At 38.5% G+C, this 24,230-nt stretch overlaps 1 protein-coding gene and 1 long non-coding RNA gene across 2 annotated transcripts in view; one reads left to right on the top strand and one right to left on the bottom strand.

The window, feature by feature from the left end:
- The window catches only part of LOC118351056 (uncharacterized), a 54,066-nt gene extending 29,875 nt beyond the window's left edge, over positions 1–24,191 (bottom strand). Inside the window, exons 1-2 of the long non-coding RNA XR_004805860.2 lie at positions 23,495–24,191; positions 9,247–9,327 (exon numbers count right to left, since the gene is read on the bottom strand). This is a non-coding gene — a long non-coding RNA (uncharacterized LOC118351056). The remainder of the gene's footprint in view (positions 1–9,246; positions 9,328–23,494) is intronic.
- CNTNAP2 (contactin associated protein 2) overlaps positions 1–24,230 on the top strand; it is a 1,981,926-nt gene that overhangs the window by 203,424 nt on the left and 1,754,272 nt on the right. The window lies entirely within an intron of this gene.

Genomic DNA, 24,230 nt, shown 5'->3' with positions numbered 1-24,230 from the left:
CTCTCTCTGTGTGTGTGTCTATCATAAATTAAAAAAAAATTAATAAAAAAAAAAGAATTCTGTGATGATAGAAGAGGAGTAGCTGGAGAGAGAGATTGGGTCATGGGGAACCACCTCCCTTCCCCCCAACACGCACATTTGTTAAAGAAAGAGCAACTGAGCATATGGATCTGCTGATAAGAGAAAAGGGAGTCTTTAAGCATGCAGGAGAGAAAACAATATCGATGTATATGTTTCTTTGAGGAGCCAAAGCAAGAGAGGATTCGGGGAAGAAGTGGGAGGTTCAGTGTTTGCTGGAGGAGGGACTTCCCTTATTTACCAGGCGAGAGAAAAGATGTGTTCAAGGGTACAGAACTTAGGGCAGTGGGTTCTTGCTCTGCAAATGGTGATAATGAAAAATATTTAATAATGTTTATAATGGGCCCCCCTCTATGCTAAATGCTTTCCATATGTTATTTCAGTTAATTCACGAAATTCTCAGAAAATTATTTTATTTTTTTTAATTAACTGCTGATAGAACTGAGATTCACAGGAGTTAAGTGATTTGCCTCATATCAACAAATCCACTACTTGCTAGAGCTAAAGATCTGAAGGCAATCAGCATGGCTCCAAATTCTGATTCTAGAGCCAGAAATTTACTTAGTAAATTTAGTAAATTCACTAGTAAGTGAGTGGTGAGACTCAGAGAGCTAAACCAGCCTTTCCAAGTGTATGCACCTGTTTGCTGACAGGGCTCAGTGCTCTTCCACTTTACCTAATTCTCCTGCTTTAGAGGCAGGAGGCATTTTAAAGTAAAAATATGTGACTGCTTATCATGAGCTTTATTCACTGATAACTTAGTGGAATTTGGGGTGGAGACTGTAAAGATTAAAATCATAAGAATCAGATATTGTTTTTCAAGAGAGGAAAAAAATAAGTCAAAGGACTTTTCATATCACTCATATAAATTTTCCTAATGAGAACTCCATGTATATACAATTAGTTTTAAAAAAGAATTTTCCAAGTGCCTGATTAACTTTTTAATCAGGATGCCAAGATGATTAGACACAGCCTGATTATGTAAGAAAAAATTTCATGAAAGACAATGTTCTGCTTTTTTTGTTCACATGTGCACTACAGAAGCAATTTAAAGAGGATGTTCAACAATTTTTCATTTAACAAATCTGATCAAAATTAGTGGCAATTTTTCAAAGGCTGTATATGTGTTTGTTAATTTTTTTTCTGTATAACAGAAAGAAATTTCTTTTAAAAAATATTTATTTATTCATGAGAGACACACAGAGAGAGGCAGAGACATAGGCAGAGGGAGAAGAAACAGGCTCCCCGCAGGGAACATGATACAGGACTCGATCCCAGGATCCTGGGATCACAACCTGAGCCAAAGGCAGATGCTCAACCACTGAGCCACCCAGGTGTCCTAACAAAAATACATTTCCAATTTTTAAATTTTTTTTCTAATAGAATGGTTTTCACACTTATAAGCTCTTATTATAAAATGCTAAGAGGATTTTTAAATTTCATATTGCAAGGAAGTTATATGTTTTCCACTCAATCTTATTATTCACTGTATAATTTTAGTCTACTTAAATAAACATAGCATCCTAGAGATTGTTTTTCTTCCCAACTATCTTATGCACCACTTAAAAAGCTTATCTTTTACTCTAGCCCATGATGTCCACATGGACAGCAAACAGACCCACAGGTGCAACCCCACAGCATCTCAATACAGATCCTGCAGACTGTGTATCTCTCTAAAAAGACTCTGAATGTCCCACAAGATCACACACCTGTCCCTCAAAATGGCAACTAACTTGCTAATACACCTTATCTTGGTCTTTTTTTCCACTTTCATTCCCTCATTCCTCACACAGACTCCCTAGGATGGCTTTCCCAAATAAATGAAGTACATGGCCTAGGCTAAGACACCAGAAGAATTAAATTTCTATCTACAAAAACATAAAGAGAAGGTATATATATCTTTATGTTTTACATCCATGTGCCAAAATAAATCTTACTTTGTTAAACCGTTCACACACAGTTTTATTTCCATGTTTTTCAACTAGTTGTCTGGGTTTGTATTTCTATAAGATAAATGTTTTGGGTTGTTGAAGATCTGGGAATTTACCTAACTCTTGAAGATGAGCTCTAATATGAAATATAATATGGTAACATGAGTAGTTATGTTTTATTATCTAAAGTGATCATATGACCTAAGAAAAATGAAACCTTGCCATTTACAACAACACGGCCCTAGAGAGTGTGGTGCTAAGTGAAATAAATTTTGTCAGAAAAAGACAACATGCTGTATGATTTCACTCTTATGTAGAATTTTAGAAACAAAGCAAGCAAAGAGACAAAGACAAAAAAGCAGACTCTTTTTTGTTGTTATCTATCAAGTTTTAATTTTAATTCTAGTTAATTAAGGTATAGTGTAATATTGGTTTTGGGAGTAGGACTTAGTGATTCATCACATATATAATACCCAGTGCTCATCACAAGTGCCTTCCTTAATCCCCATCACTCATTTAGCACATCCCTCTACCCACCTCCCTTCTAGCAACCCTCAGTTTGTTCTCTGTAGTCTCTTATGGTTTGCCTCCCTCTCTCCCTCTTGCCCTGTGTTTATCTGTCTTGTTTCTTAAATTCCACATATGATTTGTCTTCCTCTGTATTTGTCTGATGTTGGACTTGATCTCACAACCCTTAAATCATGATCTGAGCTGAAATCAAGAGTTGGGCTCTGGGCAGCCCCTGTGGTGCAGCGGTTTAGCACCGCCTGCAGCCTGGGGTGTGATCCTGGAGGCCCGGGATCGAGTCCCACGTCAGGCTCCCTGCATGGAGCCTGCTTCTCCCTCTGCCTGTGTCTCTGCCTCTCTCTCTCTCTCTCTCTGTGTGTCTCTATGAATAAATAAATTAAAATCTTAAAAAAAAAAGAGTTGGGCTTGTAACTGACTGAGACACCTGCACAGCTAGAGCTGAGAATTTTTCCTAAAATATTTTTTTATCCATAGTATCAATATAACTTTTTATAAATACGAGAATAATGAATTCATTTAGATTTTTGTAATGTATTTCTGATAATATTTTTTCTGACAAGGTTAAGTTACTAATAACTAGAAAGACCATATATCTGGACAAGATAAGTCAGTTGCTTTGAATCTACAGGAAAGGAAGCTTATATCACATTACCATTTAGACAACAATAACGGGAAGCAAACCTATAGGTACCATTAAAACCTCAAAGAAAATTTCTCCACAAAAGGAATTTTTGACATCAGATGATGGGCCCGAGAAGACCAAAGGGATTTGGGATGTGTGCTCAAAATTGGCCTTTCATGTGTGTTTATGTATTCAGCTTGTCCATCCATCAAAAGCTCCACCTGTCTTAGAGATATCGTCCATCATTTATTTATCTGCAAAGAAACTAGAGTCTGAATTGATCTTTATTTCAGTCATGTACTGAATGTAAGAATTGTGAAAAGCAATTTGGAGCCAATATACATCTTTTTTCTAAAAGAGGATTTGTACTTCACAGGGATCTGGAGTCTTGAAGCTCAGATCTACTTTTGGAGAATAACATAAAATTCATAGGAAACCCCCCTCCTCCATTGTTAGACAGATGTGGACAGGTCTAATCATGAAACTAAACTGGACATAAGCTTTCCTAATTCCTTGGAAGACTATAGTTATAGTCTATAACTATAGACTATAGTTATATAGTTATAGTATAGACTATAGTTAATTAAAGCATATGAAATACTTAGAGAGACCCACTTTAAAAACTATCAGTTAAACTATAGCATTGTACGAGACCCAAGTAAAAACTACCAGAAGGTTCTCATGTCTGCCAGTGTTTTGAAGGAGAGCGCATGATTTCTTCCTTCAGCCAAGGAGATCGATTGGAAATAACTACTAGTGGCTGTTGCTCACATTTACGGCAACTTTGTTACGTATCACACATTGTGCTATATGCTTAGTCTTTGTGACAATGCCATGGATAATTATTATTAAACCAATTTTAGGTTAAGTAATCTAGTCACTTAATTTCTAAGTGCAGAGCCAATGCAGATACACATTTCACTCCTGTGTGTTTGATTCAGAAAACAAACATGTAAGGCTTCGGTATATTGATATACCAAAAAAGTCTCAATGTAAGACCTTAAAAGGCTGTACATGACACTGATCGTAGATGAATTAGTGTCTGTGGAAGACAGAGAGATGGAAAAGAAAGTTTTCACTCTTAGGAAGCTTGCAACTAACTAGTGGGAATGAAGCAAGCACCTGCATGTCCACGATAAAACTATTCCTATCTGTAGAGGCTAAGCAGTTTGCACGGTCCTTTTAGACATTTTAACTTTATTTCATTGTATCAAATGGTTCCATCACTAAGGTATGTATACCTCTCAGTCTATTTTATACATGGCTCCATTGCCCTCTCAGAAATTCATTAAAACTTTAAGACATTTTGATTACATGTTCCTTCTTAGTACTAATAAAAATTTATATATAATACATATAAGTACATAAAAGTGATTATTTCAACATCATCGTATGATGAAATAAAGTGTATTTGTCATAAGCTTACTATTCAGTATAATCTAAATATTGGCTTGGCCCTGGCCCTAAAGAGGGCAGAATAGGGGCGACTGGGTGGCTCAGCCGGTTAGGCGTCTGCGTTCGGCTCGGTTTGTGATCCTGGGGTCCTGGGATGGAACCCTGCATCAGGCTGCTATGTAGGGAGCCTGCTTCTTCCTCTGCCCCCTGGGTGTGCTCTCTCTCTGTATCTCAAATTAATAAATAAAATCTTTAAAAAATGAATAAAGAGAGCAGAATAGGGACCTACAGGCCAAAGTCCCCTACTAACCACTTCCTCCCACCTTCTTTTCTGTAATATGATGAGTAAGAAAGGTCTCTTCTTCCTTAAGGCTATAAATCCCATTTCTTCTCTGAATTCTCTCTTGCTTTGTGTTCTCAGGTATGCCTTTATAGTTGATGTCATTTTCTCTTCTTTTTAAAAAAAAGATTTATCCATTTGAGAGAGAGTGCATGGGGGGAAGGACAGAGGGAGAGAGATAGTCCTTAAGCAGACTCCCTGCTGAGTGATGAGCCTGATGCAGGGCTTGATCTCATGACCCTGAGATCATGACCTGAGCAGAAATCAAGAGTCAGACACTTAAACGACTGGGCCACCCAAGTGCCCCAGTTTTCTCTTCTTCATCTCCAGTCATTTTCTTTCCCTCATCTGTAGTCGTATAGACTCTATTTTTACATGTGATTGTGCTCATGTGTGTGCATACATGTGTATGTATATGTTCTCACTTGACCCCATGCCCCAGACCTACCATAACTCTGTGTCCAAGGGGAAAAAAAAATCCTAGAAAGCATGAGTGAATTAGTCAGATTTAAAGTAGGAAAAAATAAAAATAAATAGAAATAAATAAAAATAAAGTAGGAAAAAATACAAATAATATATCCCAGGGATGGGGTGTGTGTGCAGAGAGTATGTATTATAAGGTCAGTGAATTAGATATGAGGAAAGAACCCACATATGGTGTCAAAGTCTAGCATTTAGAGCTGGCTGTGCCATTTACTTATTTCTTTGATATTGACTAAATCACACTAAATCGGTTTCTTCATCCATAATAATAGCTTCCTCTGCTACTCAAAGTTGCTGCTCCAATAAAATAAAATAAATAAATAAAGCCCATTTCTGTTAGAAAGCTTTACAAACTGCATGGACCTTGCCTGATACAAATATGAGATGGCATTGCCTTTCATTGAGATAAATGTCCTAGTGACGCTTCAGTTTTCACAAACAAATCATTCTCTTATCCTTAGTTTTGCTGATTTGTGCAGCTCCCCATTTACCTAGAACACAGAATTGCTATATTCCACGTAATTGTCAGGGGGTATAATATCCAGTTCACTGCTGCTCAATTCATCAGTTTGAAAAATAATACCTATGGATGCTTATCTGAATGATAAGCCATTCTTTCAAACTACTAGACATCCTAAATTGTACTACTGGATTAAGCTATCCAGCCAGGTAGCCTGAAACCCATCCTAGTAGTCCCCTATAAAATATGTCTTTTAATTCTCTAAATTAAAGTTTGCAATGATAAAGTTTGGAATGATAAAGATATAATATGTAAAGTTAGATTATATCAAAAGAGAGCTTTCTGTAAGTTGTTTCACTTTGCAATGTAAGGGTATTGTTAGGTCTGTTACATACCACCTACTTCAAATGAAAGGTTTCAGTATCACAAATAGTTGTGTTTCTTTCAGAAATTGTTTTTAAATCCAGTCATCACCGATGGCCACAAATGGCCATGCCCTTATCACGTTTCAGGCATATTTGTGTCTCACGTCTTGCAAATATACCGACTTCATAGAATAAATTTTCATGAATTTTCTGAATCAATCTCAATCTTAGCAAACTTTCCACACTGTACTTTCCCTTTGGATCATTTTCCTTTACCAGCATTATTTTTAATGTGTGTATATGTGGTGTGTGTGTGTGTGTGTGTGTGTGTGTGTGTGTGTATGTGTCTATTTTAATGGGCTATGTAGGCACTTGGTCAAACATCAAACAGCCAGAAAGAGAAATACAGGTTTTCTCTGCTATCTGAAATCAGAGCATTCCTATGAAACTTTTCATAAGAAGCAATTGCCATTAATTTATGTAGAAATATTTTTGAGCAATCCCAAATCCCCAAAATAATCCCTCCTAAAATTTTATGATACCTTCATAGATTAATGAATGCACAAAATCAATTGAGATTGTGTTTCTACACATTCTAACTGAAGGGAACTTTTTTATGTTTACCCTTCTGAACGCTGAAAAACAATATTATGTTTTAAATTATAATTTATCTTCATAGGAGCATAGTGGAACATAGGGCAATAGGTGTAAAAGCCACTTCCATTTTTTAATCTATAGACTTGTTTACTTATTTTCTTTTTTTTTTTTTTTACTTATTTTCTTTATTGAGGGTTATTTTGTTTATTTTACTGATTTTGAAGTCCCTTTTTTGTAAAGAGAGGAGATTTTGAATACATCACATCTATCACAACGTGCTGTTTATCTTTGACTTTTGTTTGCAACGTTTTGACATACACAGATTGCTAATATTTATTCTTTTCATCAGCATTGGTTTTTTTCAGTCTCCAGTTTTGTGGTGAGGCTTAGAAAAGCTTTTCCTAAATGAAGACTTTTATGTATTTTTATTCATTGTTATGTCTAAATCTTTGTTAGATCTTGGACTTATTCTGGAGTAAGAAGTGATAGCTCTAACTCTGCTTTTATTTTGTTTTGTTGTAATTTTTCGTCTAGACGCCGTCTAGTTACATAAAACCATGTATTGAGAAACTCATTTTCTCTTGATGATTTTAAGTGTCATCATTACTATTCATTAGGTAAATATTTATGCATTTTACCATACTTTAGGACTTTCTATTTTACATCATCTCTATTTGTCTATTTGTCTATTCAGACAGCTCTAAACTGTGAAGTAATACAGTCTTAACATGTGCTTAAATATTAAGTAGAGCTAGTTACCAATTTTAAATCTTTTTCTTTTTTAAATTTTAAATTATCAATGTGAATTTTAATGTCATAAATTTTTAAATTTGCCACAAATTAAAAAAAAAGTGAGACAAACAATAAAACTGTCCAATATTTGTATGGGAAAGTATAAGTCTATAGAATAATTTGACAAATGTTACTTTATCGTATTGACTCTCATCCAAAATGGACTTTTGTCCATTTTTTCAAGACTTTTTTATATGTACTTTTTATATGTAAAGTTTTAAAGTATTTTTACAGAAATCTCATACATTTCATGTAGATTTTTAAAACTGGATAGCTCTCTTATAAACAGTATTTTTCCTTAACTATATTGCAGTACTGAATATAATTTGTGTATGATAGCTAACAATTTCTGAAATTTTAATTTTATACTGAGCACTGTACTGAACTCTCTCATAAGATGTAATGATGATGTCTACTTGTCTTGAATTTTCTGAGTAGGTGATCATACTATAATTATCATTATAATTATATAATTCTGCTTCTGCTATTTTCTGTGTGCATCTGCTGTTTTATCATTTTGCATGTAGGCACCATTTACTATCTATAGCAAAATATGTAATAATAGTGGTGATAGTGGACTTTTCATAGGAATGCTTTTGCTACTGTGTCTAAAAACAATGTTGAAATGTATATAAAATGTTTTATATACATAAACTCAAATATCTATTCTTTTTAAATTGTGTTATGTTAGTTATTTTGCAGTATTATATATGTCATTACTAATTCTTTTATAACTTCTTTGAAACAAAATTTTGCATATATAAAAATGTTTTAATTTGTTATTGCCCTAATTAGAGAAGTCAGGGAGAAATAAAAGCAATTCAAAAGAAGACCTATATTTACACAACCAATGGAGAGGGTGATTAAAGACAGAATGATTACAAAGAACAGATTTTGAAAACCATCTCTATTAAGAAGCACTTGTCAAGGTCCATTTTCAATGGTCTCAATGCCCATTTTAAATTGACCATATGTTTACCCTGAGTAAGTAATGAGTAGAAAGCCATGTGTATGATTGATCTATATCATATATCATTGATATATATGATATTTCATAGTTTCCTTCTTCCTTCTCAGCCATGACATGGGTTGGTTTTACTACATATTATAGTGGCTATAGAATAGCAGATTGTCAAACATTGATACGGAAACAAACAAAAAGGAAACAAATCAAAACCAGATAACATAACACTTGAAAGCTTTGGATACAAATTTTATAAGGTTTATCTACTTCTATCTACTAATTTATTTAGTCATTTTCATTACCATTTCTTTACTTACATGAACAAATAAAAAATCACCACATGTTTTAAAAGTATCTAAATCCAATTTTTAGTTTCAACAGAGTAAAATCATTTTTATTTTCCCCAACAGTCACCCTAAATTAAGAGGGGAATAAAAAACAGAAATATAGACTGCAGCCTAGATAAACCTAGAAGAAAGCTGTAACTCTAGACTTGAAGACTCAGAATAGGTGAAAGTGGTGGCCCAATCTTAGACTTTCCCCCATACAGATAAGTGTAAGAGATCATTTGAAAAAGGCTATGGGATAGGAGGCACCAGAAATAAGGTAATTTGTTGGTTGTGGTGAGACAAGACTTTTTTCCCCCCGCATTGCATAGGAGTCAATAGACTCCTAGATTATCATTACAAACCTGGCCGAGTGGGTGCCTACTCTTCTTCCAGCTGTCTCTGAGACAGGTCACATATGATCTGCAGAAACCATGTGATGAGCTCTAGAGAGAGAGTCATAAGGTAAAGATGAAGGTGAGACATTCAGAAGAAAATAAAAATATGAAGAAAAGCAGCACGTTGAAGGGTAAGATTGCTCACTCCATTCTACCTCAGAAACATGGACTATATTCACGGAAAATTAGATCCACCCTGGAGAAAAGACATTTCACTACAGACATTTAGGGATCTTCCACAAAAATATAACTAGTGAACTGATGACACAACAGTGAAACCATAAAGACAACAGGACCCACTTGTGTATCAGAACTTTTATTTAGCTATTTACTGTTCACCCTAAACCAGAAACAGATTCCCATATATCCTTATGCATTTGAAGAAACCCTTGGACATAAAATGAGATGCAGAAACTATAAACACAAAAACAAAAGGAATTAAGCATACACACATACGTATACAATTTACGCAGGAAGATCAAGCATCAAAGAAACCAAGTTTATCCTTCAAGAGGTAATGTGGTGTTGTATTATGATGATATGGGATATTGGTTGTGTTATATGCAAAATTCATGAATATAAACATCAAAGATATGCTAGAAAGAAACGGTGTAGCAATCTTCCATAAAATCAATCAAAAAGATAGACATGGATGGTATGAAGAAAAGACTTGAAGTATTAAGCCAAAAAGTCCAAAATCTAAGCGATAATTTAAGGAAAAGAAAATAATGGTGGTGAAGAATTATAAAACGTATAATAAAGAAAATACTCAGACTTGAAAGATGTGTCTTTAGTTTTAAAACATAATTAGGGATCCCTGGGTGGCGCAGCGGTTTGGCGCCTGCCTTTGGCCCAGGGCGCGATCCTGGAGACCCAGGATCGAATCCCACATCGGGCTCCCGGTGCATGGAGCCTGCTTCTCCCTCTGCCTGTGTCTCTGCCTCTCTCTCTCTCTCTCTGTGACTATCATAAATAAATAAAAATTAAAAAAAAGAGTCTGTTTTAAAACATAATTAAGGGGACCCCAGAGTGGCTCGTGGGACACCTGGGTGGCTCAATGGTTGACCATCTGCCTTTGGCTCAGGGCATGATCCCGGGGTCCTGGGATCAAGTCCTGCATCTGGCTTCTTACAGGGAGCCTGCTTCTCCCTCTGCCTGTGTCTCTGCCTCTCTCTCTCTGTGTCTCTCATGAATACATAGATAAAATCTTTTTTAAAAAATTAAAAACATAAAACATCATTGAGAAATTTCCCATGACTAGGAAGTAAAGAGAAGACCCAAAACACCTTTCAGACGGGCACCCGGGTGGCTCCCTTGGTTAAGTGTCTGACTCTTGATCTCAGCTCAGGTCTTGATCTCAGAGTCATGAGTTCAAGCCTCATGTTGGGCTCTATGCTGAGAGTAGAGCCTTCTTAAATTTGAAAGAAGCTTTCAGAAATTAAAAAAAGGAAAAAAGTCCCATGTAAATAATCTGGGATTGCATCAGAATCACCAATCTGAAAATCGGAGCGAGTAGAACAAAATTTTTAAAACTTTGAGGGAAAATCATTTTCAATCAACTTATCGAATAGATGTGAGAATAAATTGTGTTTTCAGTGGTACAAGATTTTCCTTAATTACATAGTTTGCTTATCTGAGGATGTACTTCATTAAGAAAGGAATGTAAACCAAGAAAGAGGAACACAAAAGAGTTGGAGTGGTTGCTTCTGGGGGAGCAGAACAGAAAGATCGAAGAGAGGTAAAAGAACTAGGATTTGCTTTTGTTTATGTTTTTAATCAAATTTGATTTAAAGCTTTTGTACAACTATGAAAAAAAATAAAATCTACTTTAGAAGTTTGAAGTTTAAATAGGGAGTTAACTAGAAATATCTGAAACCATAAATGGTAAATAGCCTCCAAATTTAAAATATTTCTGCACTGCATAGATTTTATCAGAACTTAATTCATAAATATTAGCAATTTCAATAGGAAAAGCATATAATGTCTCTTCACTAAATCTGCTGTGTCTGCTTGTTGCTAAATGATCAGATTATCCTTATACAGGAACACACTAAAAAGTTAAGGATAATGTTATCAGATAATGTTATCAGATAAAGTTAAAGATATAGATAAGGATAATGATCAGATTATCCTTATACACGAACACATTAAAGACTTAAGAGAATGGAATGACAAGAAAGATGGTCAGAAGAAGATGCATTATCATTAAAAATTTACTTTAGCTGCAAGGAAGGATTTAAGGGAAAAGCAAGTCCTTAGTATGAGGCCTTTGATGTAGTTGGAAAATGTGTAGCTGATGTGACCTGAACCTTTTTAACTGATGCTGTACAATAAAAGCAAATATGCTGGGCTCCTCATTAGAGATGTGGGAAATTAAGTAATGTGCTTTACTTTTTCCCAAAGCATATAAAAATGATCAAACGGGCATATTTTGAAATCTACTTGTGAGCCATACCATTCATATGTATTAAAAGCAGCTAAGATTTGTGGTTTGGGTTTATTTTAAGGGTCTTTTCAACAATATTACAACATTGTAAATGAGATATACGATTGAATGTGAATGTTCAACTCCAGAATTTATTTTACATCTTTCAAAGTCTTGTTATCAGATATTTATGCTGATCTGATAGCTTGAAAGTGCCTGTTCCAGGAAACGTATGTCAAAAGTCATTTCAGATATTATCATCAGTTCTGCTGATAGGAGCCCGAAAAGAAACACACATCGTCTTTGTTCACATTAATACACTAGCAAAACAAACAAACAAAAAAAAACAAAAACAAAAACAAAAAAAAATTAAAAAATAAATAATAAATTTCCTAAAGCAATTCCATTTCTCTCATTTTACTTTTTAAAGTAATACATGTATTAGTTTACTGCTTCTCTATTTCCAGACTGTCTTGTGAAAATTATCTCAACCGTTGGCTTACTTTCCCTGTTCAAAGGAAATCCTTTAGCTTTTGCTCTGAGGCATCGGCACTCGTGTTGTAGGGGTGTGGACTCCACATGGAATAAACCTCTGTGCCATCTGCAGAGACCTGGGGAGACCAGAGCAGCCTCATCCATACAACCACAGGCAACCTTCTTCTAAGCCAGACTGCACACTCGGTGCCAGGCTCAGCCTGGTGGGAGCAGGGATTAGCGGGTGTCCTTTGCTGTATGTGGCGTGAATCACGTTCCTGCAGTGGGAGTCTGCATTGAATTAGTCTTACAGTTCGCAGATGGAGGACCAAAGAAAAGCTGTATGTATAAAAAAAGCTAACAGTTCCTATTGTCCAAACGTTCATCGGTTATTAGTACAGTTTATATGTTCTCTGACAAAATTTCTTAGGCTTTTGGCATGTCTTCATGAGGAACTCTGATTGCTCTTAGAAAGAAAACCAAACAATGATTTTTTTTCCCCCACAAGAGTCCATTCACTTAAACTTATTTGAGTGTGTAGATCTAGATTTTATTTTACTTCATTTGGGACCCAAGGCAAGACATTGAAGTCCCTTGGTGAGATTTGTATAAACTCCTCTTATTCATTCTCACACACATCGTCCCTACATTGCCCCTCCCTCCACCACTGTACCTGCCTGGAGTACCTCCATGGACTTAACCCAGCTCTTCACCTTCATTTTGCCTTCACCGAAACAGATGGATTTTGGAGAAGTCCTACAACCTGGTTGACGAGTTGAACTTTATTACTTTTTAAAGATTTTATTTATTTACTCATGAGAGACACACAGAGAGAGGGAGGGACGTAGGCAAAGTGAGAAGCAGGCTCCCTGCAGGGAGCCCGATGCTGGACTGTATCCCAAGACCCCAGGATCATGACCTGAGCCAAAGGCAGAAAAAGTTTTCATAATCGTTTTCTTTTCCCTGTAGACACAGTGAAGAAAAAAAAGTTGTGGGGTGCTACTTTTCGGTCCCATTCCATAATTGTGCTTCATATCCCTTACCCAATTGCAGTAATCCTCCCTTTACTCCTGTTCTGTACCTGCATTACTCATCCCTCCCCTGCATAACTATTCCCTTCAGGAATCAACATGGTATATTGACCTCTCACCCATACAATAAAGGCAACCAAACAAAGAAGAAACCGTTAAAAACATAACTCTTGACCCCATACACTTTCTTTTTTGCTCTGACTTGAAAAATGTCTTACAAGAATTATTTAATATTGAGTGTTTTTATTTTCCCCTCATTCCAGCCACACTCGCTTTTCTTTTGTTGTCTAGCTTACGAAAAAAAGGAAATAATTTCTAAAACTAAAAAAGGAAATAATCTTAAAACTTTGGTATTTTCCTCACACGACATGACTAATCAGACACATCCAGAGAGTAATGAAACTCTGAGGGGAAACTGCCTGGCTTTCTGTCTGAGCTAATATCCTTTCCACTTCAGTTTATGGCCTTTCCCCATAAAGCTCTTTTATTAGTGTTACCAGTTGCCCAGACTAACAGACAGTAACGTGCACCCATGTATCTTACTTTGGATCATTTGATATCATGGAGTGTTTTCTCTTCAGAACATTCTCTTGTCTCAGACCCATGACCCAACACTGCTCATTTTTGACTGGTCTCAATGGCTTGGCCCCATCAGAGTTCTGTTCTTTCTTCCTTACTTCATTGGCATGCCAAGTACCTGGGACTAGGCTTCTTCTTCCTTTTTTTTTTTTCCTCTCTCTCTCTATTTACTTTCTCTTTCAAATCCGTCCCATAACTTGAAACACCACCTCCACGTTGATGACTCCCAAGTGTATGTCCCCGCCCCCAATGGCTCCCCAATGTTCTGGATCATATGTCTGGCTGCATACCTGATACTCAGTTCCATGGGATTGCCAAATAGGAGTCTGAAACGTACTGTGTCCAAAGGACAGCTCTCGTCTTCTCTCCTAATAATTTCCTGCCTACTCTCCACAACCCTCCCCTGCCCCTCATCATCTTCTCTCCATTTCCTCTATCCTGGTAAATAGTATCTCTGTCTACTCTGTTGCTCAAATTAAAAGCCTAGGAGAAAAGTCTTTATCTTTAATGACATATACTAAAATATTTATAGATATATTTATATGATGTCTAAGATTTGCTTCAAAATAATTAGAGCTAGGGCCATAAAAGAAACATTTGCCACGAGTTGATAATTGTTCAAGTTGGATTATGGGTAACATAAAATGCAGATTCTGATTAGGCCTGGGATGAGGTCCAAGATTCTGCAGTTCTAACAAGCTACCAGGTGATGAGAAGCTACCAGGAGGCCTTCTTTGAGCATCGTGTTTTAAAGAACCCCCTACCTTATTTACAGTCATCCTTTATGTATGTCATCATACTATGGATTTTCTCAATGGGAGTTTCATGATACTTATCTGTATTTGATCATCCTTTATTTTTGTGAACTGTTCACCTTTCCCACTATAAGGTCATGTATCTTACTTCTGCTACTTGTTCCTACATCCTAGTCTCAGCTCTGGGTATAGAGAAAAAGTACTTAGTAGATATGTATAGTAGAATAGTTCAGAGGCCCATTTGGATGACCGTAATAGATATGTAATAGACGCAGGGCTATTTCATAGGGCAGTGTCATGAAACTGAAAAAATAATAATAAAACTGAAAGAAATACTCTTGGTTATGAGACTACAAATTACTGATGGTTGGATCATACTCCCCAAGTTTGGTTTGAGATGCTGCCTTTTTAAAAGCACCTCCAACTAATTCTAATTTCCAAGTAATGTTAATAACTGCTGTTTTATTGTGATGATGGTGATGGTAATGACGATATCAATAAACAACATCTACTACCAAGTACCTGCTTTTTACTTGAAAGTGTTCCAAGTGTTTTACATATCTAACTTATTTTATCTTTAAAAGGATCCTTTGAAGTGGATAATGCTATCTTTATCTTACAAGTGAGGAAATGGAGACACTGATATGGTATATAACTCTGCTAAGATCAACCAACTGTACATCACGAAACCAGTATTTAAACCAAGGCAATGTGACTCGAGGCTCTTAACTATTGATTTATGACCACAGAGATATCACAAACAATTATGTAAATGTATAATTGTGTTTAATGTCATTTGTAAAGTATCACTCAGCCAGATGACATGGAATACAAGATTCAAATATGGTGATGAAGGAATGAATTTTGTTCAGAGGAAAAAAAAACATATATGTAAATGTTTCAAAAGTAATTGTTTTAGAGAGAAAACAATTAGATGAAGTAGCCCTGTATCTATTACATATCTATTACTGTCATCCAAATGGGCCTCTGAACTATTCTGCTATATATTAGATGGAAGTCTAAGGAGAATGAATCTGCAATAGATGAAGAAGCATCACTGTGTTTAGATTCAATGACCAGAGACACTGACATGAGCCCTGCTCTTCATAGGATCTGCTCTGACTCTCTCTGACTCTTCTGTCAATAACAGCAGTTATTGACATTACTTACATGGTGCTGAACACTGAAATTGTGCCTCTACATCTCTCTCTTAAACTCTGCTCTCACTACCCTGAACCTGGAAATTTCCTGCCTAATGAGCTCATCCAACTTCGAGTTCCTATGACTCTCCCCTGGGGATGTCCTTTCAGTGATGAGTAGGAGGCAGTTGCTTGGGAGGAGGGCTTCATCATAACTTGGACCAATCAACTGGGTATTTGATATGAGTGCTTAAGAGGCCAATTTGGGGGAAAAAAAAAAAAAAGGCCAATTTGGTTCAGCTATGGGAGGGCGGCTCTTAGTGAGGAAAATGGGGGCCAGACCTTGGACATCTAATTTGTATTCTTGCCCTATAGGTGCCCTCAGGATGCACTTGAGGTTAAATTCTAATTCCAGAAATAAAATTGAGAGGTTAATCTTGAGAAAATAGAGCGTTCATCTTCAATTAGAGATGAGACCCTAAAAATACTTTACTTTGTGATCTTAGGGTAGCAACTTCTGATAGCAACTTCTCTTTCCCATTCTCAGACTCACCAGTGGGTTTCAGCAAAATCAAAGCTGATCATTTTGAATTGCAAGAAGAGAGTGGAAAAGTGGCCTCCATTTTCACTGCTGCATTTGAAAAAGAACCAATACTGATGCTGGTCTTTTTGTGGGTGCTATATCTTCACCAAAGAGGCCTCTCTGCCGCCTTCAACTCTGTTTGTCATGTAGATTAATGATAAAATCTTCTAAGGATCATTTGAGATCCTTTTGTAAATACTTGGGACAATAATTTGGGTCACCTCTTGAGATTTTTGCATACATTTCAAAAATACAAAGCAGAGCTAGCCTTGTAAGAGGGGAAACACTTTCATAACAGTCTCTCTCTCTCTCTCTCTTTTTTTTTTTTTTGTAGCTTTCAAATTTAGCTAAGCATTTGTTTCCTACTGAATAATCAACACTTAGAGAGCCTGAAGTTATAAATGTAAGCTGTTTTAAATTATGTACAGGCTTTCTACAATTCTTTTTTCTAGAACAAGAAAGTGCATTATTTTCTCTTTTCAGGTAACTTAAAAACAGCTGAATGTGTTGAACTTAATGTGTTTTCTGAGAATGCTGACTTCTTGAATGAGAATAAAAAATATTAAATTTCTGCTTAGAAAATGTTGGGACCAATCAGTCTTATAATGATTTTGCTTTTTAACTGTGCATGTCCCTGTATACTGCAAAAAATACACTCAAATTGCCTATAGCTACCATAAAAGGTAATGATGCAGTGCATTTAATTACTGTTTAGTAGTGCTTTTTATTTGAGCATTTCAAAGTATTAGTAAAAGTGTTATATTTCATATTCCTTTGTAGGGCTGAAATAAAAGTGAGGTAAATGAAGATTTGTTAAATAAGAATTTCACAACTTGGTGGAGTAGCTTTTTGGTTTTGTTTTGTTTTGTTTTTGCTCAAAGTAATTTATGTCATCTTCTCTAGAGAAGGGAAGATGAACAAAATTACCATTGAAAGTGTCTCTAGTTTTGTCTCTTTGCTATTCTTGGCCAAGTTACCAAAGATTTTGTAAAAAGGTTAACCATCATGACAATTGCTCTTATAAGTTAACCATTACAAAAAAATTCCTGCTGTGTTAAACATATAAAAATATTTTCTAAAGAACATTTCAGGTAGTTGTTTTGCATTTTCCATTATTTCGCCTATGTCTCTCATGGTGGCAAACAGTACCAGAATTTTTCTGCGTTTGCTTTTTTCTTAACATATTTATACACAAGAATTTATAATATCAAAGAAAAAAAAATTAAGTGCATTCTATTTCCTGCCATCCATCCATCTTATACATATGTTCCCATTCCACAATGACTCTGGACTTGGCTATGTTATATGCTTTGGCCAATGGGACATCAACAAACAGGTTTCCAAGCAGAGACTTGATGAGTATTTGCACTTGATGAGTATCTAAGCATATTGCTTAGATCATTGCCCTAAGATTGCCATCCAAAGAATATCGAATCTAACGGGATTTTGATCACAAATTTGAGAACAAACACACACTTGAGATGAAGAATGCCCTTAATGACATAGCGCTGTAATGAAGTTAGGATAGCAATCAAAAAAAAATTAGGTTATTTGTTGAATATGATAAGACTGCTTGATTTAGAACCTTGGCTGCCTCACTTACTGGTTGTGTGATCTTAGGATAGTCATTTAAACTTTTGTTTGTCTTCATTTGTAATATAGTGATGATAATAGCGCCTTCCTCAGGTTTTTGAGGAATTGAACCAGTTAGTGTTTTATAATCCTTAGAATAGTGTATGGTGCATGTAAGTGTTACATAAATATTTGTCTAGTAAATAAACAAGGATTAGACATGAGGGATTTATGAGGACAGGCTCCTTGCAGAAGTTCAAGGACTACACAGCCCCAGTGGCCCAGTGGTTTAGTGCTGCCTTCAGCCCAGGGCGTGATCCTGGAGACCCAGGATCAAGTCCTGCGTTGGGCTCCCTGTATGGAGCCTGCTTCTCCCTCTGCCTGTGTCTCTGCTTCTCTCTCTCTCTGTGTCTCTCATGAATGAATGAATAAATTATATATATATATATATATATATATATATATATATTTTTTTTTTTTTTTTTTTTTTTTTTAAAGAAGAAGTTCAAGGACCCAGGTCAGTTAAGAAGTCAGATCCCAGAAAAACATACCTGAAGTTAAAGGCTTACAGGAATTAATTTTTTGCTGGGGAGGGGACAGAAATCTCAAGGTCAGAAGTAGAGGACTAGGAAAAATAAAACAAAGGTGGAGGGAACTCGCATACAAGAGTGATTCCTCCTGCTGGCCATTGGGCTTGATCCTGACTAGGGTGATATGGACTGTGCCTTAGAACTATATGCTCCACAAAAAAGTGGCAGAGGAGCATTTATCCACTGACTCCCACATCCCATTGATCATGGCTTGAAACTGGGATGAGAGCTTTCTTGGAATTTGCATGTGTTAATAAAGGAATGTGGTTTGCTTTCCTCTAGGTGGCCTTTGCAGAGGCATTGGAGAAAACTCATTGCAAATCAAGAGATTCTCTAGACAGCTGAAGGAAAGTGTTGTCAGGTTGTGCTTATTGGAAACTTGATGACAAATGAGTGTGTAGAATAAAAAGTAGACAGGAAATTCGAAGCAGAGGCCGAGAAGAGGCACTTGGGAACAGATGGGTGTCACAGACATCCAGTGGTTTGTGGCTCGTGAATTGAAGTGAGTTACAGCCAAGGAGAAAAGCAAGGAAGGATGGTGCACAGAAAGAGGGAGATGCTAACTTTACTTGGAGACATGAAAAGGGGATGAAATAATTTGCAGACACATGGCAGGAGAAGGAACAAGATAAGGGAGTAGTTTTGTGAGGAAATCACCCCCCTTCTGGATACTTTCCTATGACATTCCATTTATGCCTTATTATTTGGATAGTGAGGTTTGCCTGAAAGCATCAGAACTTTGTGATGTTTTTTGAAAATCATGTTAGTGTTTATTAGGCTACACCAATCCTATTATCAATAAAATTGCATAATTATTCTTCAGGGTTCCTATAATTACTTTCCAGGTAGCTCCATCTAGCAATTTAACAAATATAATAAGTAAATAACATTTAAAGATTTTGAAATCAACATGGCTATGGAAATTCAGAGTGCTCTATAAACAGAATAATTCATCTAATAAACCTGAGGTGGCAATCCAGTTTTCCTATCAAGTTCTGCTTAAATATATAAAGCTGACAGTTCTCATTAGGACAGCAAACTACACTTAGATGCTTTCAGAATTATCCTGCTATTGTTGTGCCCAAGATTGCGAATCTGAGAAACCACCAAGGAGCCGAGCTTGGGTCCAAGTGTACCCGACACAGGGGAGCAGGGCCTTGGACCCCAGGGGTGGGTTCCAGCTTAGTTTTATGGGCTGGTCTAGGGGAACTTCCGAAGGGGTGGAGGAATTTCTTAAATTCTGTTCTCATTCTGATATGGGACTTTCAAGGGCATTGAGCTCTGTTCTCCTTCTAGTATGGGGCTTCCTGCCACTGGCTTGTGCTGTTCTCATTCTAATATGGGGCTTAACTGAAGTAGGGTAAAGTTCAGCTGTTATTCACCGGGGCCTGGGATGGCTGTACTTGTGCTAACGCTGAACTTAAAGTGGAATGGCCTTCATTTTCTCGGCCTCCACATTTCCCCCTCTCAGAGGAACCTAAGGAAGGACCCATCATGGGTCCAGGTTGCTCTCAGAGTGAGCCAGGAGGAATGATTAAACCAGGATTCGAACCAACCTTGTTGCTGTTCTCACGTCTCAGTGAAGAAGCAACATCCTACGTTTAAGGCAGCGCATACCCACTCCCCCTTGTTGTAAGAAGACTAAGTCTAATCCCCTTCTGTTTTGAAGGACAACCTCAGACTAGGGAGTCTTGGAGATGGGAAATAAGTGAGAATGGCGCAGTCTTAGCTTTAGGGGATTGTCCTTGTCCGGTTGGCTTTTCCATTCTGGAACAAAGTCCTTGAGAAGGGTGTGTGGGTCAGCTGGCCGGACGTGGATGTAGTGGACCCAGGGAGTAATCATTGACCTTGAGAGCGGTGAGAGTGGTCAGGACCACGATGTAGGGTCCCTTCCAGCGAGGTTGAAGTGTTGGGATCTCTGCACAAATACCCAGTCACCCGGCCAGTATTGATGGGGGCCCCAGGGTGGTCCAGTCTCATAGAGGGCTTTCAGCTTAGGCCACACCTGCTCATGGGTTCCTTGTAACATTTGGAGGGAGAAAAGGAGTTGGTGATCATCAAACTCAGCAAGCACCTCAGGTTTTAAACTGGGGATAATAAGTGGATGAAGACTGAACATGATCTTCTAGGGGGTCAATCCCATCTTATAAGGGGAGTTCCTCACCCTATATAGGGCAAAGGGGAGGAGAGTCACCCAGTCCCCACCAGTCTCCAGGGCTGATTTAGTTAAGGTCTCCTTTAAAGTTCTGTTCATCCTCTCTACCTGTCCTGAGCTCTGGGGCCAATGTGCACAATGTCATTTCCAATCTGCCCCAAGTACTAGGGCCACTCCCCGGGTTACCTCAGAGAGAATCCTGGGCTGTTGTCTGATCCAGTCTTTTTTTTTTTCTTTTTTTTGTCTGATCCAATCTTAACAGGAAAACCATACCTCAGTAAGATGTCTTCCAGCAGTTTCTTGGTCACGGTCTGTGCTCTTTCACGTTTGGTGGGAAATGCCTCTGTCCATCCTGAAAAAGTATCTACAAACACTAGTAAATACCTGTATCCATATTTTCCAGGTTTTACCTCAGTAAAGTCCACTTCCCAGTAGGCTCCTGGGCAGTCCCCTCGGAGCCGGGTGCCCGGGTTAGATCCATGGGTGGTGGCATCAGTTAACTGGCCTGCGTGGCAGCTTGCCACAATCTGCTCCATCTTTGCTCCAGAGTCTTGAATAGTGATCTTTGCATGTCATATGAGGTCTTCCACCTTCCTTGTCCCCATGTGAGTACCCTGATGCATTCTGGACAGGCCTTGCCATCCTAGTTCCTCTGGCAGGATGATGCTGGAGTCCACGGCCTTCCACCAGCCACACAAGCACTGGGTCACAGGCAAGCGTTTGATCCAGAGTAAGTCAGTGTCAGTATAGTTGGGGGGTGTCGGGCAGGGTTGGTGCCCCTGGATTGGATAGTGTGGTTGCTAAGACCTGGGTCACCGTAAGGGCTGCCTCCTTAGCTTCTGAGTCAGCTAGCCGGGTTCCCTTGGCTACTGGGGTGTCTGCTCTCTGGTGCCTCGGACAATGGATGATGGCTAGGGCCTTGGGCAGCCAGAGGGCCCTCAGGAGGTCAAGCTCTGCTGGCAGAAGCCCTCTCTCTGTAAAGGGCTCTGTGGGTGTGAGCGGTGGCGAGGGCACACCTGCCGTCGGTGTACATGTTGATTCGTTTACCTTCCCCCATGGTCAGCACCTTGGCCAGTGCAGTCAGTTCTGCCCGTTGAGCAGATGTTCCAGCTGCCAATGGCTCTGCCCAGCTGGCCTCCGTCTCCGGGGCCACGGCTGCCCCTGCATCTCTGACTCCTTCTCGGACAAAACTGCTACTCTTATCAAGAGCAGACCAACAAATCAAGGAAACTTTTGAACAGAAAGTAGACTTTTAATCCTATACTCTTGTACTTTAAAATCCATTTACTTTGATCTTAGTGTGTCCTGACCACATCTAAAATTCCTTCGCAAGGATTTCCCTTCACAACCCTTCTACACCTTCCTCTGCATTCAGAATTTGTCCCAAGCCATTTCTTTCCAGTCAGTCTCATCTAGGACAAAATTTGTTGTCTTTTACCTTGAACAACAATATATTCCCATTTCTTATATTTTTCTTACATATCTCCTTTCCTACTTATAGAGTTGCTTTCTTTATCAGTCAGTCATCAGCCTTGTTTTAGCAGAGCTTTTCATTCTTAGGAACCTTAGTCTCCAGTGAAAACTAAGGAGTTAAAAAAAAAAAAGAAAAGAAAAGAAAAGAAAAGAAAAGAAAAGAAAACTAAGGAGTAACCAATTTTGAACTGTCACACCAGAACTCTTTAGACGGCAAATTTATGAAATAGTTAAGTACAAAGCCTGCTCACCAACAGATTCAAATCAACGTTTTAGCCCTTTTTCCTGTTTGGAAAAGACCTACATGTCCGATGAATTTAATCCCATTTATCATCAAAGTGTAACTAAGGCTTAAGGTTACCAAGGACTTTGAAAGGTATCTTAACAATTACTTATGAAAACTTGGAAACAGACAATTAGCCATCAATTTAGCCTTTTTTTTTTTTTTTTTACTAACAAATAGCAAAAAGATAACAGAGCTCATGTGACCTTCAGTAAACCTCAATAGAGTAAAAGTTTCAGGCTTAGTAGTGATAATTTTCAAGACCTATTTACTATGTCCCACTTGGATCTACTTAAAGTCAATCAATTTGCTCCCCATCATCAAATATATTTTTTTAAGATTTTATTTATTTATTTATTTGAGAGAGTGACAGAGCAAGCATGAACAAGGTGGTGGGGGGGATGGGCAGAGGGAGAGGGAGAAGCAGACTCCCCTCTGAGCAGGGAGCTGATGCGGGGCTTGATCCCAGGACCCCGGGATCATGACCTGAGCCGAAGGCAGATGCTCAACCACCTGAGCCACCCAGGTGCCCCCCCCATCATCAATTTTTATCTGAGACACTGGTGGGGGAATCTGGAGGGGGCAATATTATGTAATTGGTGGTCTTCTTGCTATTTGTCTTCTAGACTCAGGACAAGCACCTGAATTGGGTGCCCCTCCTTGTTTAGGATTTTTGCCCCTTCGAGGTGGAAGCGAATTTGTGTCCCCATCTTGGTGAGCAAGTACTGACCTAACAATGGGTAGGGACACCCAGGGATGATCATGAAGGAGTCACGGGATACCTGGCCCGTGCCGAGATTCACAGTTCTTTGGGCAGTCCATGAGTACTATTTGGTGCCCGTGGCCCCTTGCACCCATGAAGTCTTGTTTGCCAATTTCCTTTGGGATTGTAATAAAACCGAGTGTTGTGCCCCAGTGTCCACTAGGAATTCAACGGGTTGCCCCTCCACTTTGAGAGTTACCCTGGGCTCAGGGAGGGGTGCCGAACCTCGACTCCCCTAATCGTCCAGGTCCCCCATCTCCAAGATCTCAGCAGGGGCCTTAGGTCTTTTGTTAGGGAAGCTTTTCACCCAGTGGCCCTCTTCTTTGCAATAAGCACATTGGTTTTTGTTCAGTTTAGGGTGCTCCCAAGGGGGACCAGGGCCATCCTCCTTACCTGTCCCTGAGGCCAGCTTCTTGAGGTGCCTCCGTCTTTCCTGTGGGTTGTCCATGGTTGTGGCCAGCAGGATCTTGGCCAGGTTTCAGGTCCGCCAGTCACTTAGTTTGGTTTGTTGTTCTTCCGGACTTTCTCTCTTATTATAGACTCGTTCTGCTACTATTACTAAGTCCTGCAAGCTCTTCTCTCCCAGTCTCTCTACTCTTTGCAATTTCTTTTTAATGTCTGGAGCGGCCTGGGTAACAAAAGCCAGGATGATTGCAGCCTTTGTTTCCGGGGCTTCTGGATTCATAGGGGTGTACTGCCTAAAAGCCTCTATGACTCTCTCTAAGAAGGCTGCTGGACTCTCATCCTTACCCTGTCTCGCATCATACACCTTGGCCAGATCGGTAGGCTTCTGCGTGGCAGCCTTGAGACCTGACCCTAGAGTCTGGCGGTGGACCTGGAGTCTCTCCTTACCTTCAGCCGAATTGTGTGCTTTGGGGGGTAAAAATGGTTTTAGCCAAGGAGGGGGATTCTCGCTCATGTCCTGCCAGGCCAGGATATAGGGCACCTGGTCAGGGTGGCCGTCTGGGTCATCCCTGAAGATCACGGCCTTAACCTGTAAGATAATAGGTAGGTGGAAAGTTCCTTCTCAGGGCCATCCCACATCAAAGGTTGACCATTCTGACATGCAGGAAGTTTGAAATTTCCCTCTCCTTATGTAAACAGTTATGACAGTTAACAAGAACATAGT

Source organism: Canis lupus, chromosome 16 (assembly GCF_003254725.2).
Source record: "Canis lupus dingo isolate Sandy chromosome 16, ASM325472v2, whole genome shotgun sequence".
In the NCBI taxonomy this organism is placed as follows: domain Eukaryota; kingdom Metazoa; phylum Chordata; class Mammalia; order Carnivora; family Canidae; genus Canis; species Canis lupus.
This window is presented reverse-complemented; position numbering and strand designations above follow the sequence as displayed.